The sequence below is a fragment of the Lissotriton vulgaris genome, chromosome 9, assembly GCF_964263255.1.
Source record: "Lissotriton vulgaris chromosome 9, aLisVul1.2, whole genome shotgun sequence".
In the NCBI taxonomy this organism is placed as follows: Eukaryota; Metazoa; Chordata; class Amphibia; order Caudata; family Salamandridae; genus Lissotriton; species Lissotriton vulgaris.
The window spans coordinates 617485659-617498635 of NC_141697.1; the positions used below are offsets into that span (position 1 = coordinate 617485659).

At 45.8% G+C, this 12977-nt stretch overlaps 1 protein-coding gene across 1 annotated transcript in view; it reads left to right on the forward strand.

The window, feature by feature from the left end:
• Window positions 1–6864: 6864 nt before the first annotated feature.
• Window positions 6865–12977, forward strand: part of PLD3 (phospholipase D family member 3) — a 270541-nt gene continuing 264428 nt past the window's right edge. Inside the window, exon 1 of the mRNA XM_086938250.1 lies at window positions 6865–7007. The gene's annotated coding sequence lies outside the window, so the exon portion shown is untranslated. The remainder of the gene's footprint in view (window positions 7008–12977) is intronic.

Below are 12977 nucleotides of genomic sequence, written 5' to 3' on the forward strand. Positions count from 1 at the left end.
AGAGGAGGAGGAAAAGCAAAGATGGGAGACAGATGGATGTCAGCCAAGGGACAGGGATGGTGTTATGGTTGATAAAACGGGTATGCCTGTATTACCAGACAGCATGGTTGCTCCAATAGCCAGAATAATAAATGGAGACACGCATATCGGGAGGGATGCGATGTGCCGTATGTTCCATGAAGTGTTTTACAACTCAAAGTTCAGAAACATTGCGGAGATGCTTTGCCAAAAGTGCTTGGTTTGTCAGCAATTTAACCCAGGGAAAAGAACCGTAGTAGACCAAAGTACGATTGGAAAGGCAGAAGGTCCCTTCGTCAGGCTACAAGCAGACTTTATTCAGTTACCCATGTGCAAAGGATATAGGTATGTCTTAGTTATAGTTTGCCTATTCTCAAGGTGGGTGGAGGCCTACCCAGCAAAGAAAAATGATGCCATTACTGTAGCCAAATTATTACTAAGGGAACTAATACCTAGGTATGGATTTCCAGAGACAATTGAAACAGACAGAGGTGGGCATTTTGCCAACGAAATCCTAGCAGAGCTCTATAAAGCATTCAAGATTGAGCCAAAACTACACTGTGCATATCATCCAGAGGCTTCTGGAGTAGTCGAACAGGTGAATGGCACTATAAAATCAAGATTGGCAAAAATGTGTAACTCTACAAGATTGAACTGGATAGAAGCCTTGCCTCTTGTCTTGATGGGATTGAGAAGCATTCCAAACCGAAAGACAGGCCTGAGCCCCCATGAGATACTAATGGGAAGAGTGATGCGACAGGCATGGGAACCAGGACACAAACTGCTAAGTATTTCTGATGATTTGGTACTAGAATACTGCAGGCAGCTGGGTGACCAAGTGTGTTCTATCTCTCACCAGATTGGGGAGGACACCGTCGCCTGGCCTACAACTCCAGCCCATAAGCTGAAACCTGGTGATTGGGTTGTGTTGAAGAAACACACCCGGAAGAGTTGCCTTGCACCAAAGTGGGGAAAACCAAGACAGGTGATCCTTGTCACTACAACTGCTGTAAAGTGCGCAGGCGTGCCAAAGTGGATCCATGCCAGCCATACCAAGAGAGTAACCGGAGAAGAAGCGACTGAAGCTGAAGGTGGTGCATCTGAGGAGACTCCAGATGAGGGTCCGGATCTAGCTGATGTCATGCTACCGAGCGCCAGTCAAGACGAATGGTTCCCAGCAGATGATCTGATTCTTGATCCAATAAGAACCAGAAAGTATTCCTACCTAGATAGAGAGTGGGATAGTGAGGATGAGACAGGACTAGAAGGAGAAGATCAGGTAATCGAGATTCACATCAGACCTGATCAGGAGGAAGGTCAAGTAGGGACAGACCAAGTCATCGACACTCCTCCAAAGACTCCAGAAACTGAAAAGGGACAGATAGTAATTAGGGCTGAAGTTCATGCGGAAGAAAATCAAGGGTTCGAAGTGCATGAACATGAACAGATAGAAACAGACGAACGTGTTCAGGAAGCAGAGCCAGAAACAGTTGAAAATCAAAGACAAATCCAAAGTATACCTGAACAAGGCCAGCTTAGAAACCAGGCAGAAGAAACTGAAGAAAGACCTGGGACTAGTCAGACAGGAAGGGAAAAAGATATCATCGAAGTAACAGTGACACAACTAAACAAAAATAAAAGGGCTTGTGAGGAGGGCCAAACTACAGTGATAGCTAAAAAGCTCAAGAAGAAAAGTGAACCCAGATACATAAAAAGACTGAAACTAAGATTAAAGACAGTAGAAGAGGAAATAGAAGACCGAAAAAGAGCTGCTAGTGAAAGACTGAGAACAGGAACTCAGCAAAACAGACGCAGTACCAGAATAAAAAGACAAAACAAAAATTATCGAAGTCCTGAATGGACCTACTTGGTGTTGGAAGAAATTGATGATCCTGAAATAAGCGATAAAAGCGACCAAGATTCGATTGCTGATCTGAGTCCTGAAGAGGAAGACCCAACTTGAAAGTGAAACTGCGTAAGCCTCTTGTGTTGAGAATCAAAGAGGGGTTGGAAAGCCACCTGTAAGCTAAAATGTCTGATTCAAATGTGAATGGAAGACCTAGCGGGAATTGTTGTAAAACTTGCTGTAAAATATGCTTATGTAGTGTAGCAATAGTAATAGTGATATGGATAGGACTAACAGTCTTTATACCTTTTATGATAAGTAAAGATACTAACCTGTACCCTACTAAACAAGTGACGCCAGACACAGAAGTTGTACATACCGAAGAAACACCACGAAGTGTAGAAAGACGTGGAAATTCAGTTAGCCTGAAACAAACAAGACCTGACTTAGAAGCACCAGATGAGGAAGGACTACATTTTCACAGAATCAGAAACAGAACACATTTGAATGTCTTTGCAAATCTTTTAGTGAACTATGTAGAAGCCATGGAAATAGAAGATTGCTATGTCTGCATGAAGCTACCTACTTCTGTAGCTGAAGGTGTGACCTATGACCATCTACCCCTGACCTATGGAATTTCTTGTAGTATATTAGCAAGCTTATTTTATAGAAGCACCTTACAGTACTATTACTCAAACACTGACGTAATCTTTTCTGAACTTCCTATTCGGGGAAACTTGAACATTGTACATATTAGAAGCGAAGTGACTCGTTACATGGGAGAATACTTCCTGACTATAGGTGACATAGATTTAAATGAAGCCCGCAGAGATGAGCTGACTTGTTCATTACATGAGCAGGAGAAAATGTTCTTAAAAATGGCAGAGAAAAGAAGAGAGAGTTACCAGAGAAAGGCAAATGATAAGAGACAGAAAACCCCTAAATGGGCTGAAAACATGGAAAGCACCTCAAATGGCGAAGCTAATCCTGCACTGTTGCTGGACTTTGAACGGAAAGGGAAACTCTGTCTTCATAGAGAAAGGACTAGTTATTATAACAATGTATTCATCGGTTCCAGTGAATGCGAACATAATTACAAGGTAATTTGAGGTTGGGGTTTCAAAAATGGGTCAGAACCTATGTTTCCCGGAATTTATTATATATGTGGAAACAAGGCTTATTTCAAATTGCCGGATCATTGGTATGGAAGCTGCTATTTTGGCATTGTCTTCTCGAAAATATACCATGTGAACAACGCCGCTGGAAGCAATGAAAATACTAATGGTCTAGTATGAAGTAGACGTGAAAGTGTAGGAGAAATTATAGGTGATATATTTAGTGCACTGATACCTGGAGTGGGAGTGGTTCTGAATACTCTTCGTATTTGCAAATTATCTACAGTAGTGGATCGGTTATCTACTGACACTGCTGCTGGATTCCTGCTGGTCAATACTGAAATGGTTGCGATCAGATCAATGGTTTTACGGAATCGACTTGCTCTTGATACCTTATTGGCAAAAGAGGGCGGAGTCTGCAGGATGCTGAAGGCGCAACATTGTTGCACTTACATTCCTGATAAAAGCGTAGAAATAAAGAAATATGTGCGAAACATAACTAATTTGGAAAAAGAACTCAAACCACTGGAGGTTGATAGTGCCTGGAAGAGACTGACTGATGGTCTCTCCTCTGTAGGTAGTTGGTTTTCTAACATAGGTCGAAGTCTTGTTGGGAAAATACTGATGCCAATAGCTGGAATAAGTTTGATTGTGTTTATTATAATAATTTGCTGTAAATGCCAAAAATGCAGAAAGAAGTACACAGTAAACAAGAGGGGAGTGAAACGGAATGTTGATGAGCTGGAATTAGAGGAATTAAGAAACCACATATACAAAAAGGCTAAGAGTTTCCATCCTAATAAGGATGCTGAGAAGAGACTCAACAACAAATTTGTCGAGATTGAAATGAGTGAAATGTGAGAAAGAAAGTTGGCATCTGTTTCCATTAATAGTGATGATAGTAAATATCATCAAAGAGGGGATTGATGGAGCAAGGATTCGCACGTAAAGCGACTTGCTCACATTCAAGAACCTCGTTAACCTATAATAGCATTAAACCAATCTGTTTCGTCATTAATATTGCACCTTCACACTACACGAGGGTGTCCCAGAGACGCTTGCCTATGTGTCTATTAGCCATAACAAGGCTTGCATACTACAGAATCGCTGCTTCGCAGAAAACCAGTCTGCGCATGCGTCGGTCATACCCATGTGATGTGACGCACTCGCAGTTCTGGAGGGATTTTTCGCTCATGCGCATTACAGCTAAAATGGCCGCTTTGTTTGTAACATGTTCTCGGCTTGCTAATGCTGCTTTTGCACATCTATCTATTTCTACCTAAAACCCTAATGCTATAGATATTATAAAGTAAGGAGTGCAGTGTAGCTTATCATGGTGTACAGTGTATTCATTTTTTTCTGTGTTTCTAATTTGTTTTTGCTTACTTTTCATGTACCGCGTATCTGTGGGCCTGGGAGTGGGGAGCCTCTCCATCTTAGAAGTCTGACAGGGACTCACCACGTGACATGAGAAATGAAGTCTTGCAACAGTGGAACTCAGCCAGCTGGCTGCCAAAGCTGAGATGCTCCTGGGAACCTGTTCTCTTGCCTGGGAGAAGACTTCGACTTGTACCTAAATTGTATCAAGTTATATGATAATGTTTGTGAGCTCCATTGTCTTTTCTACACGTATACATGGGAACTGGAATGTAAGGGGTGGGTACGGAAAATGAAATATTCATCATGGGAACACAGAATTTTAGGTGGTGACAATGACTTAACCACCTCTTCTGACCAATCCTAAGTGGGGAACCTGTCACTTGCAACATTTGTGGGTGGTCTGGGGACCCGAAAATGGTATAACTAGCCTAGTTTAGCTAGAGAAATTGTCCGACTTGTCCGAGTAGCTGACCTGTCACCGACCCTACGAACTCTATAGGTTATTGATACAGAGAGCTTCGGAGCACTCTGTCCGAAATTTCCACAAACTCCAAGGGGTGGAAATAGTCTTAAGTGCTGGCGAAGCACTTTGCTGGGAGATTCGAGAACCCAATCGGGGTTACTGGCGAATTCCGTGCGGAGAGGGAGTAGCGCAGGCGTTGCATCCGAAGCTGCAGGTGTTGGTCGTGCCCTTTGGTGAGCCCAGTCCTGACCCAAATCCTGAGGGGTATCCTGTCCTGATTGTCCGTGAGCTGTACCTGCTCACCTACTGACATCCCAAGTCCTTGAGGGTCTATGTCCTCGCCTTTCCCAAAGCTGACCCGTGGCCAGGGTTAGTCCTCATTCCTGTCCTAGGTAAATATAATTGTGGGTGTCCGTCCTTCTATTCTCTTTCTTTCCTTTAATAAAGCATCCTTGCCCATAGTATTCTCTCTGTCCTCTCCAAAGACTTTTATGCAAACTGTTTGATTAGCTATGTTCCATTTTTCCCTTCCTATAGGGCATATTGAACTGTCTTACTTAAATTAGTATGATCTAATCTACTGGTGTTTAGAATCTAGGTTTGAATTAGAAGTGAGACTAAGATTTGTTCGAATCACTTGTAGGACTTTAGCAAATGCACTGACTAATGTGTTTGAAACCCACCTACCTTAGTATAAGTCTGAAAACTGAATAGCATGTTCCCTGTTACCCTTACCCAATAGTATTTTTCCACTCGCACTCAATGGTGCTTGCCCTCATTCATAGCTACATCATAGTTGTAATCCTGATTATTGATATTTTGATTTGTATTAGTCTTATACTCTTGTCACTCTGAATTTTACTTACTATATAAAATCCTTAAAACCCTTCAGGTTTCTGTGGTCTTTATAAAATATCGAAGTGTTATTAAATGTATAAAGTATTTTGATTATCTTATCTCTTGTCCACTGCTAGCTCCTGATCCGTCAGGAGAATATGTGCCTGTGGTAAGTCAGGTACTCAGGTAATAGTGTTAAAGAAAACACATAGAATTACTGATGGTGGTGTGTAAACTCGCCCGATTCACAAAAATACTGTCATAAACACGTCATGGGCCCAAGTGCGTGAAATCTGGTAAAATTAAGAGTCGGGCGACCTGCGCGCTCTATCATTACCACCGATTTTTCGGCAAGGAAGGAGTGCAAGGTTGACAAGCTGTTTGAATCCCACCAAGGCTAACTCCGCACTTAAGCCGTCAGAGTCGATCAACCGAGCACCTTACCTGTGGTAGTAGTGCCACATGTTTGCAGCGCTTTAACGGCAAAACTGATCTTAAGCGCTTGTGTTTATTTGTTTTTCCACTGCACACAAATAGCCTATTGTTGGAGACACTTCTAAATGCTCGAGACCTTAATGCAGGCTCTTGTAATCTGCCCAGCAAAGCCCCGCCCTAGGGATGTGAGCAACGTTCGGCCTTGAGACACCCTGCAGATGCCCCCATCAGCCTCTACCCTCAATCTCCGGGTCCTCTTCCTATGATGTGGGGTCTGTAATTAAAGCCCATCACGTTGCGCTCTACTCTCAAAGGTCCGGTTCATGGGGTCTGTTATTGTTATTCTTTCCCAGTCCCTCTGCCCCCAGAACTCTGACACCTGACCCCGCACTCCGGGGCCATTTCCTCAAACCCTTCATATGCAGATATTCGCACCTCGAGTGGCTGCGGGTAGGGTCCTTCCAGGCCGGACCTTTTCCATGGCCATTTACCGTCCCATTTATCCATCGTGCCAATTTCTTTGCAGCACATTTTTTGAGGTATTATTTAACTTTCAAACTCCTCTTTTCATGATTCCGCTCATCGTGACGTCGCCCCCTTTCCTCCGCCACCTTGTTCCTGAATTGTTAGCGACTAGATGCTACAATAATAACAATAAATCCCCTCCGAAAGAGCAACAAAAAAAACACGCGATCGGTAACTCAGCTCGGAAATCTGTTGCTCACGTCTGTTCAGGCGGGGCCAATTAGAAGAATAGAGGTAATGACTCCGCCCATGAGGGGAGGAGTCACAGTGCACAACAACGATCCTCCTGTGCCTTCCACTGGACGCCAAGCTGAAGGGAGAAGGAACTCTTGGGCAACAAAAGGAACGAGGGATTTTAGAGGAACCGGAGCCCGGCGACACTGAACAGGCAAGTAAAAAATAAACAGCGGGGCTCGATTTGTTCATCCTAGGCCTCATACCCTTCCCAGGCTTCGCTGTTAAAAGTTTGGGTACAGAGTTTGCTAGACGTGTTAAACTAATATTATTGTTTGTGGTCTGCACTCTGAAGGTAAGTTAACAGCATATCCCTGGAGTGGACGAGACGCAACATTCGCTGATATTTGAATAGTGCTTGGGCCTGACAATGCTACAATTTATTGGGGTAAATCGTTATACAGGTTGCAGGGAATGCGGACGACAAACCCATGATGTATTCAAACATTTCAGGCACTGCACCAATTATATCCAGGAAGTTAGATCTCCGAAATAGGGTATCCCATATGTTTGTGTATATAAGGAAACGTCCGTTTACCTCGGAGATTCTTTCTTTACTGAGTAGGCTAAGGAAGCAGCCTTCTCTGCAGTGTCCTGCTGGACACGCAATGATGCAGCCCATTCCTAGGGGCAGTCCTAACACCCACCTCACACCTATCCAATAAAGGCGTCGCCAGTCAGATGACCCTGCTAATAAAAGGTGCCAGGCGCATGTGCCCTGGGAGGTTCTACCCACCAATTCCTAGTGTCTGTGTCACATTATAAGAACGTGGGCCCAGGGCCCTAGATGCTACAGTGGCAATGAGGAGGTTCTCCCCCCCCCCCCCCCCCCCCCCCCAATTGGTGACCTGCTCATCAGGTGAATAATCTCCTGCAACAACCCTGCTGCTGTAGCTGGTATCTGCCAAACAGGACACTAGGCCGGGCCACCATCCACCACCTACCAAAAGGTTCTACTGTCTCAGTCGAAACACAAAGCCACTCCTTCTCCACCCCTGGCCCGTAGTACTTGTAGCAGTAGTAACAGTTTCTTGCCTCCCTCGCTGCAGCGGTGACCAGGTTTTGAAGGAAAGCTGGACGGGCGCAGAGAACATCCTCTGGTGGCCACTTGCAATTGTAACCGGTCATAAAAGACCGAAAATACCATTTGCCGCCTTCTGCACCTGCCATCATCTGCCAGCATTAGGACAAGTGAGGCCACCACAGCTGGGGGAATCACTAGCCAAGCCCTCCACTACCCCCTGCAAAACTAGCCAGCCTGAAGGGACAGAGCTGGACAGGAGCTTCAACACTGGAAAAGAGCGGTAGCCTTATCCCGAAAACTGCAGCGGTGAAAGGAGGAACTGCCAGGCCCACCAGTGCTTGAGAATTAATACTGCTACGTCCCCACTGGAGGGAAGGAGTACTGCACCAACCTATCACATTGCCGTAGACACATGTAAAGGAGAGGGGCATATGGGCAACTCCTGGTCGTTGGTGGCATGAAGCATAAAAAGTCTAACAGCCCCCACTTGTAGCATATGAGACAGACTGTGAACGCTAACTCACTGGGGCACCGCAGTACCAGACAGTCTCCGATGGCCTTGCCACAAATGCCCTGCCATAAGCCTGCCCGAAGCCCAATACCCTTGAGAGTGAGTTAGAATCGGAGGAACTGAGCAGTCAAAGAAAGAGAAGCGTCTTAACCCTACACCTGCATGACAAAGAAGGGGTGGCATTCAAGGAAGACACCTGGATGACAAGGTGCAACCCATGGAGTGTCACTAGCTAAAAAAAATGAGGACTTCAAAGACACCGCATTGTTTGTCCAGCCTTGTCAGATGGAGACCGCCCCAAGCAGGAGAAGCCAAAGGAAGACCGAGCCAGACCAGAAGGTGGACAGAAGCACATAACACCGAGACTGTGGTCCAGACACTAGAACCACATCATCCCACAACTTCAAGACACATCGTACCACACCCAAACAACCCTGCCTGATGGCAGCAACGCCTCAAAGCTCAAGTCCTGAGCCTCCTAGAGAACGGAGAAAGAGCATAGTTCCCTACAGCCCATGGAAGAAAGTCTCTGAGGAGGAAACGTGTGACACATGGCGCAACGCCACACCGACCCAAAGAAGAGTCAGGCAGCGGCAAGACCTTCAAAGCAGAGTGCCAGCCACACATATCTACCCACGTTGTAGGAGCTCCAAGAAAGTCCCTGAAGAGGGAACACGAGAAGCGGGGCCAGACACCACACACAAGAGGAGGTGGAGGAGAACCAGATCAGCGACTGCCCTTATCATCACCAAGCCAGAGCCCAACATCCGATGGAGGCCGGTGGCTGGTCTACACAGACAGTCGACCACCGAGAGGCCCTGTCGGCCGGCCCTAAAGAAGGTGCATGCTGCTGCACCCAGAAGGAGAAGAGACTCCAGCATCTGGAAGTCTCACCCTCATAGTCCTGAAGATGGTGCATGTCGCTACACTCAGAAGAAGAGAGACTAGCAACGAGAAGTCTCAACTGCATACGTAGAAAGAAGGTGCAGGCTAAAGAACCAAGAACGACAAAGAGATGGAAGTGTGACCTGCTGGTCCACTCTGGGAAACCTGATGACCAACCAAGCCCAGGAGGGAAGATCAAGAAAGGCCAGGCCTGAAAAGCATGTATGAGAGGACTCGAGCCACTGACCGAATGCATCTATCCACATGAAGAAGCGACTGGGGTGAAACAAGGATGACCTGGCGACAATACAGTAGGGGAACTGCGAGTAAGCCACAAGCATGCGCAAGCCGAGTCTCGGCTCCAAGTGGGAGAATCAAGAGTAAGCTGCAAACATGCGTGAACCAAGTCGCTGCCTCACTCTTCCCAGTGTAACAGTCGAAGCACAGTAATTGGTGGCTTAGCAACACAGAGCCTCCAGACTGAGAAATGCAAATGCCTCAACAATGAATGATTGTAAGCACCTGGCCACCATCACTTCCAGTTGTCAACCATCTAATAAAAAGACATGCGACCATCAAGGCACTTTGTCACCACCTGATGTACTGGTTCACCACATGACTGGCAACCCCATCATGCCAGACCCTGTGTGGTGCATCATCACTACCACTCTTGGAGCATCGAAAACCAGGGTGGAGTCCAAAACCATCATCATACCTACAGGCAAGAAGCTCCAAAGATCACCTGAAGAATCAGTTGACAAACAACTACCTGCTCATCCCTCCTGCGTCTTGATCCCAGGAGCGAGAGCGAGTTGTGACCAGTACCAGTCTACCCCTGCATTTGCACGAGCGACTACCTCTCGGACGACAGAGAGGGGTACCAATGGATAGAGCGGGCCTCATTATCCAGAGAGGTTGCCGGGTGAGGTGAGGCATACTCCCACAAAAAGCTGGGAAAGGAAACCACTTTCCAATCCACCAGTGTACATTGGGGCTCCGAGTTCTGATAGGATGGTATTAAACTATTGAATACACTGTATCACTACTGGGGAACGTCCTTTACAATGGAACTTCTACAACGAAGTACCGTTACGACGCAGGTTTAACAACAAAGGTCATTACAACGACTTTAGCTGGAGGGCGCTCTAGGATAGGTAATAGATTAATTTACTATCCAACACCTTCCCTACTATCCACGGGGACTGGAGTTGGAATAGTAATTTAAACTATTCACAATCCAGCGCCCCCAACGCAAGTCGTTGTAACGACTTGCGTTGTAAAACTTGCGTCGTAACGGTACGCGTTGTAAAAGCACGCGTTGTACCGTCATACATCCATCACTACTACAGCACATCATTATATATAATTTTCCAATTTTGTTAATTTTTTCACATTGATATATATTGCAGTAGCAAATCCACCTTAAAGGTCCTGACGAAAGCCGTATAGTGTTTCCATATGGCTGAACCATGTTGACCTCTCTGCACAGCGCCACTGTATAGTTATAATTTCAAACTCAGGCGTTATATACTTTTAATCTTGACACTTGGACAATACCCATTAAACTTATTTTTTTGTCCTAGTAGTTATTTCTAATCTCACTTACACCTATGCACTGCACACCATCAGCACCACATTTCGAGAAACACCTTGGGTAGAGCTTACCTTTGGTATCCATTGCCGCACCACTACTTGATGGATTGGGCTGGCATTTTGGATTCATCACCAATTCCCACATGATGATGCTCCGCCAGAAGGGTGGGCTGATGGAAGTTTCTCAACCAGGTGTTACTCGAATGGTTGCTGTATGATTCCTGTCCTCTTCTGGGCATTTGTGCAAGGCACACATTTTTTGTGACCGGGCATCTCCTATTCTGTTTTTTGATATATATATATATATAGTTAGGGGTGTGGACATGCCAGGGTCGGTAAATATATTCCCCTAGACCCTCATAGTACACCTCCTTATTTGGCCAGTACCAGTCTACCCCTGCGGTTGCACGACGACTAGGCAGTGGCTCCTCAGCTGTCTGGCAGCAGCCCAAACCCGGAACACACGCAACCCCAGCGCAGACGACACACAGTCCCCTGGCAACCCATTCAAGGGTCCACCACAAGCATGAGAAATGGGCATGACACTGCCCCACCAATAGATTCCAGGAGGTAGTAAGGCCTTTCAGCGGAGACTCCCAACAGTTGCAGTCCAACAAGACTGTCTATTGCGAACCAAGCAACATCACCAAAGTATGCTTTGATGGACTTTTTGCGGTGGACTCTGTGACTATGCTCCTGACGCACCCTGTTTTTGAACTGTTAACACTAACCATGAAACATCTGGAGCATCAGCGGAGTGCGTCAACTTTAGACAATGGACATGACTCCAATCAGAATTCAGCCAGAAGGTCCCTGACGTCTCTGAGCCAATGTTCTTGTCCCAAACCACTTCATGCTAAATCGAGAATTCAAGCTGAGATGCCCTATTGCAGGCCATTTCATCAGTCCATACGCCCATTACGGTCCTGCTGATTGACTCTAGAGACTGATGGGCCACGTGGTGACCAGTTTATTGTTGTTTGGTATCCACAGGTTGGACTTGTCCTGTCTTTTGATTTTGTGAGAAATATAAGGTCCTGCTGTTCACGTAATGATGCAGCCCCTCCCTAGGAGCAGTCCTAACACCCACCTCACACCTATTCAACGCAGGCGTCAACACTCAAGTGACCCTGGTAATAAAAGGGGCCAGACACATGTGCCCTGGGCCAGTTCTACCCACCAATTCCTAGTGTCGGTGTCATCACTTTATTAGCATGTGAGCCTAGGGCCCAAGATGCTACAGCCCTCAGCCTACCAAGGTGTATCCTTGTATAGCCAGTGCAGTGCTGGTGACACCTGGATTATACCATTATTTTAAAACATCACACTGGAATGTGCTTAAAGGATCTAAGAAGTAATTCCTCTGTTACTTGTTTCAAACAGTTGGCAATTCAGATATGTACAAAACAATGATATTTATTTAATGTTTTAAATGAACCTTAACATGTCTTTGAGCCACTTCAGCGTGCTTTAAGGCCCTCCATACGAGTGGCTCGTTTTAATCCTTGGAAACCTGCGTCCCTCCTGCCAACCCTGGTAATTTTGCACAGGGAGAATAACTGTGAATTTGCTTTTTGTGAACATCATGTTGAAATACGACTTACGGTGCCAACTTCTTGAGTGTTTTTTTCCAGGTATTCCACCCCAACCCGATGAGGTTGACTAGTTGTGCTGGTGGAATACAACTCACCATTGGTGCCCCTGTTACATTTATAATTCTGACGGCTTGGTTACTCCCATTACCAGGCCCTTTGTAATGAATGTCGCTCAGAACAATGGCCTATGCCTTTTGAAATACTTCCCTGTTAACTGTGTGCAGACGCTAACCGAAGGTAAGCATGTTCCAACTGTGCATGGGTGTTTGGTTCCATCCATATAGGGGCAAGAAGTCTTGTAAAAGAGGCTGACCCTCTTATCCATTCCACTCTACATTACTCCACATCACTCTCCTCTATGCCACTAACGTTTTGCCATGCTGAACAGCAGCCACACTGCTGTACAACATGGCTTAAACACATTGGCAAAGCCAGTAGCTTAGGCGAGACCTATTGGGATTACATCTGACGTTGATGGACATCCTACTTTTCTCTGTATGGGTCTAGTCTATATTT